Genomic DNA, 6,482 nt, shown 5'->3' with positions numbered 1-6,482 from the left:
TTTTATTTGTAATTAAATTTATAGCTACTTAAATACCTATGTCGTAAAGAAAAAGGTACAGGTAACATAAAATCTGAGAATAAATAGATTTGTAATTTCGGTGTATAATACTTAGATTATTTATAAGTACATCGACATAGTCGCACCATAAAGAACTCAAACAAACGAGCCAACTTTATTGTCTTGATGTGCGTGACACGCTTGACACTCGCTAAACGTTTTTTTTTTTTTTATGATATTGTTTGGCGGACGAGCATAGAGGCCACCTGATGGTAAGTGGTAACCACCGCCCATAGACAAAGGCGCTGTTAGAAATATTAACCATTTCTTACATCACCTATGCGCCACCAACCTTGGGAACTAAGATGTTATGTCCCTTGTGCCTGTGATTACACTGGCTCACTCACCGTTCTAACCTGAATACAACAATATAGCGTACTGTTGTTTGGAAAAACCAAACGCCAAACGTCATACTACTTTATTAGTGTGCGTGGTCTTGGTGACCAATATTTGGCCCCAATTTTTTCAACACGTTCTTATCTTGGCAGTTTATCTAGACATATCAATCATATCAAAGGTTTAATTTAATAATAATTCGTTATAATTATATTTTAAATAGTATATTGACAAACTTGAGTAGATCATTTTAGACCTACCCGATTCTCTCCTTTTTAATTTTTAGATGTTTTTTTTTTTTTAATTTGTATTTATTTTAATGTATTTTTTATAATTAGTACGAAAAAATAATTTAATATATTATAATTACTGTTTTAAAAATTTATTTAACTCGCAGTAATTATGTATTTATGACGTATTTGTCCATGTATTTAGCATATCCTTTCATAAATATATTTCCACCAAAAAAAATATATTTAAAACTATTATCTTTAAAAATATTATAAAAACTTTTTTATAAACATTAATTTAAAGTGTTTAAAACGCTTATCCTTCTCATACAACTTTTCCTCCGGAATAAGGAGATTGGAGATGAGAATTGGCCCGCAATTTTTTTTAACTAGCAACCCAAATGGGTTGTAGGATAAAAAAATAAAGATTTTCCAATTAAAAAAATATATACAAAATAAATACAATAAGAACTGTATTATATTTGTTTTTAATTTCCAATTTTATGTATGTATATCTATTACAAATCCGTTAAGAGTAAAGAACTCGAAGGATATCAATAAGGGTTGTGGACCCGCCGAGTTACTTTATATAGTTTAGATACTTCGATTTCTCTTCTTTTTAATAAATCATTACGTTCAGGTACTATGCAACTTGTGCAGAAGCGCTCGTTCGTCATGTGAATTTATTATTAGGATTAATTTATAAAAATAATATTCAGAACAACAGTAAAATGATTGAAAACAATATTTATGATTGTGTCTCTCCAATTTAAAAGCCTGTTCGGTGAACAACACGGTTTTATTAGTAACAGTTCTATCGAAACGAATGAGTGTGAACCAGTCCATGATTTGGTAAATGTCATTGACGCTAATAATCAGTTGGACGTCGTGTAATGACTTCTCTGAGGTTTCTGACAAAATATCTCATACCATACTACTGCGTTGATTAGAGTAAGATAATGTAACTTGAATGTAACTATAGCACGAACTTTAATGGATATGTTTTTACTTTCATACTATAAATCAGGTAGTGATATTTAAGGCCGTTTGTTCAACATTCGTTGCCGTTTCTTCAGGTGTGCCACAGGGGACCCACATCTTGGTCCTAAGCTATCTTAATCAATGATATTTGAAAACATTTTAGGCAAACATCATTTGATGTCTCATTGAATATCTTTAGAAAAAACTCTCTAATTGAAATACATTCATAATAAAATAAAATAAAAATAAATGTATTGACATGAAAAGTTTACATAGTCACAAAACATCCAGTGGTCCCGCACTAGGCAAGCCTGTCTTGCGGGTACCAACTACCGGTTACAATTTCGTATGTTTAAACAAGAGCTCGGACGATATACGATCCCATAAAGAATTACATAATAATATTTCGTTATATAAAATACAGCAATATATATGAAAAATAGAATAGTGTGTAATACCTAAAAAACAAAAACAATAAGTAAAATAAATATAAATAAACAATAATCAGTACAATTGATAAGAGAGCTTATATCGAATAATAATATGTAAGTGGCAATTTATTGAGAACGGAGCTGAATGTACTACGAGTTTAAAGGTGCTAAAAAAAGTTCAGCCTCGTCGTATGTCATGGAATTTGACCAGTCAAATAGTTTTTGTTTTGCTTCGCGAATATTTAATTTTTTGATATTGCATACACTGGTAACTTTATTGTATATGGAGTACTCTTTAAATGTACCGAAGCGTCTCGCAAAGGGAGTGTTTATTCGTGGTACCTCAATTTTGAACACTCATCGCTTAAGGAGATTCTGATAATCAGCCGAATTTAAAACAGTTTGATGAACTATAGCAGCGGTTTTAGTATAAATCGTTTTCGCACGCTTATAAATATAAATCCTCATATTTTTATTAAGCGATATAAACTTGTGTATGCTATGTATGTCATATTTTTCATTTTAAAATTCATCGTTTTATTTTAATTATGTAGATAATTGTTTTAAATTTTGGTTTTAATTGTGCATTGTCTTTTTGTAATTATTCTGTACTTTTTGCTCCCCAAAAAAAAGAGTAACAATATTATTAATAGTAACCGGCGCCCTCGACTTCGCTCGCGTGACTTTAAGCCTTAAATGTATTATATGGGGTATATTAGATAGGATGGATAGGATATGGTTGATATACATGTTTATCTTTGCGTCTGTCGTGGTATTGTAGTTCCCAAATGTATGGATAGATTATGATTTTTTTGATTTTTAATTTATTATTGTAATATTAAAAAGCTACGATGTGTTTGTCTAACTGCGTAATGTATATAACACGATATTAAGAGTAGTGTCGTCGGGAATTAAAGCATAGATTTTTTTGGAGCTGCGAACACACGACAGAGCCACAAAAAGGTGGCCGTGTACACCGGAAACTGGACTCGCTAAAAAGTAAATGAAAAGTTTTTTGGAATGAGAAGGAACCTGCGTAAACATAAAATCATCTGCGCAATAAATAGGTATATTTATATTAATAGTATATTTATTTTCAAATGCAATGATGTAACACCACTGGAACTCTTTAAAAAGGTTTTAACTTCATAAGCCGTGGTTCCATAACAGCCCGATTTTAATAAAACAAACGCTATATGTTACCCAAGGTACTTCAGTGAAAACCGCATCCAAATCGGTTAAGCTGTTTTCGAGATTAGAGGTTACAAACGAACAGATAAACAGACAAAAATTCTAAAAATGATATTTATGTCATATAATGATGTCGTTAATAGATACTCCAAGTAATATTTTTTCTCAAATATCTTCCATCTGTGGTTGCGCAGACACTTCGACTATAATATGTTCTGTGTAGTTGACTGATCTCTCTTGAGATTGGTTGCCTTGCTCATAATCATAAGGTTAAGCTGGCTGAATTAGCGGCTAAAAAATGTGAACTTTACCCCAATATTGAAGACTCAAATCCGGTCCTACGTCACTGAATTCTCACGTTTGTTTTTATAACATCGCATTATTTATTTAATTTCTTTGTTTTTTTTTTAAGTTGTGAATGAAAACATCGCGAGTAAAGTGACAGCTGGCTTATTACATTACATTAGCAGCCTGTAAATTTCCCACTGCTGGGCTAAGGCCACGCTGCTCCAATGCGGGTTGGTGGAATACACATGTGACAGAATTTCGTTGAAATTAGACACATGCAGGTTTCCTCACGATGTTTTCCTTCACCGCCGCGCACGAGATGAATTATAAACACAAATTAAGCAGATGAAAATTCAGTGGTGCCTGCCTGGGTTGGAACCCGAAATCATCGGTTAAGATGCACGTGTTCCAACCACTGGGCCATCTCGGCTCTTAAGCTGGCTTTTGCCAAGTTATAAAATATATGGTTTGACAATACAGATCATTCTTATCAATACTACAAATACTACAATTACAGATTCTTATCTAGATTATAGAATCTCATTCGAGCAACGTTCTTGAACCGTAATACCAACTATTCATTTCAATGATGCCATTATCAATTAGCATTAGTTTCCCACAGTATTAGGTTTTTTAGTATGTAAATAATATGAGTAGATTATTTTTTTTACCATGAAGGTAATTTATTCTTCATTTGTTTTTCTAATTTCCGTAGTTATGTATTTTTTTATAAAATGAATAATTTTTTTATCGTCTAGGTTGAAGGACGGGTAAATTGGTCACCTGATGGTAAGTGGTCACCACCTTCCATAGACATTGGTGTTGTAAGAAATATTAACCATTCCTTACATCGCCAACGCGCCACTAACTTTGACAAATAAGATGTTATGTCCCTTGTGCCTGTAGTTACACTGGCTCACTCACCCTTACAATCGAAACACTGCAAATATTGCTGTTTGGAGGTAGAATAGCTGATAGCGCCCAGACGGGCTTGCGCAAAGTCCTACCGTCAAGTACCACCAGTAATCAATGTTAACAGTAAAGATTGTCATATTAATATTTCGTGTTTTATTATTTATTATGCACATTGTGTTTTCCTAAAAATTAAAAATGTATTTGCATAAATATAAGTGGCCATGTACAACCGTTGGAGATCCTAAATAAATAAACCAGCCTATTAATTATTTTCTATGTATATTCCAACGATATTATAAGACGCCGATTTATATTTATATTATGATAAACAGATATCACATCGCTTAGAACAACAATCAAAATAAAATTTAGTTTAATATAAAAATTAAATTGAGAAATACGACATTAAAGACTGGAAGCTGAAAATGCTCTTGTGCCTTGGATTAGGTATATAAAAACATTCCTATTTTTATGTCCTATGTTTTAGCAATGTTCTTCTTTCAATCATTTATATATTACACAAATAAAAAATGACTTCAAATTGACCCATGAGCTACTCCTTATTCCGGGTGGAAATTTCGGACCACTTTCCGCTCTTTCTACAATCCGAGTTATTATAACCCCTGTATCAAGTCTATGAAGAGTACGCAAAATTTTCTTACTTCAAAATTCTTCCAATTATATTATATATAGTTTTAAGGTGGGGGATATACCTACCTGCTAGAATAATAAAGTATACTAGAGACGGATTCTCCAGTAGGCAACTGTCTGGGCAAAAATTGGGAAAAAAGGTTTTAAAGAAATCATTGTGAGTGATATTTTATCAATAATAACATCAATCTTTACAAATAAGTAAAAACTAATCGTCAATGTAATTAAAATTCATACGATATTGTATAGTGAAAATATTTTAGGAAACTAAAGAAGGGTCAACAGCCACGGCCGAGGGGCCCCGATATGGTTAATATAGGCCTGGTTCTTGCAGATGTGGAAAACATTTCCCACTCCAAAAAAAAAACAATTATAATTTAATTATAGTTATAAAAAATATTTATAGATTTTCGCTTTGTAGTTGGTATAATAAATAAATCATCTATATAATCATGAATTATTATTTAAATTGTCGGACATGAACCTCGGGGTCTGTGGCACCTGACAAATTAACCATCGAAGAATTTGTATTGATGAACGTAATTGTTAGTATTGACGTGTTTACCATTTTAAGCGATTCGTTGGGAAATAATTTAAACATAATTATAATTTTGTATGGATTGACAAATATAATATATTATATAATAACGCATCAACAATATCACAAAACATCTATTGGTAAACTCCGCACGAGGTAAAGCTTGCCCTTCGGGTTCCAAATACCAGTTACAATTCAGTACGTTGCTTAGACGATATTTCATTCCCACATTAACTAAAGCTATAAAATAACAAAAGTATATGGAAAATACAATAAAATATAAAAGTAAAGTTTCATCCGTCCTAATCTAGGATAAATTATACCGACGTTCACAAGGCAAAAGCCTTTCGCATTGAATTTCAAAATATTAGTACAATGTTTTAAAAGATTAGTTAGATAAAGCGTAAAAATATAAATTTATGTTAATGTACTAAGTAGGTAACACCATACAATATGTTTACAAGAAACTAAAAACAATCTTCAAGACATCACATTCGGAGAATATGTATCGTTTTTATTGTCTGCTACCCTTACTTTACTACTCATCGACTCGGCTTCGCATGCGTATAATAAGAATCTACACAAAACTTTTATATTTAAGGACAAACATCGAAAAACAAAAACATAACGTTTGTTTTTGGGCCAGCTGCTTAAACGTGTAGAACAGTTCAACAACGCTACATTACATCGCACGAATTAATAGTTTAGGAATTTAGAGAAAAAACGTAGAAAAAGTCATTTAAGATGATACTCTTAAATTAAAAAAGGAACCACGACGGGATCCACTAGTTGTATTTGAAATAAAAATCAAAGCATTATGAAGTTAACCTTGTTCAAACATAATTTAAAATTCAATTCCGT

Source organism: Vanessa tameamea, chromosome 20 (genome assembly GCF_037043105.1).
Source record: "Vanessa tameamea isolate UH-Manoa-2023 chromosome 20, ilVanTame1 primary haplotype, whole genome shotgun sequence".
NCBI lineage: Eukaryota > Metazoa > Arthropoda > Insecta > Lepidoptera > Nymphalidae > Vanessa > Vanessa tameamea.
The sequence above is the reverse complement of the archived record's forward strand: the minus strand, read 5'-3'. Positions refer to the sequence as shown.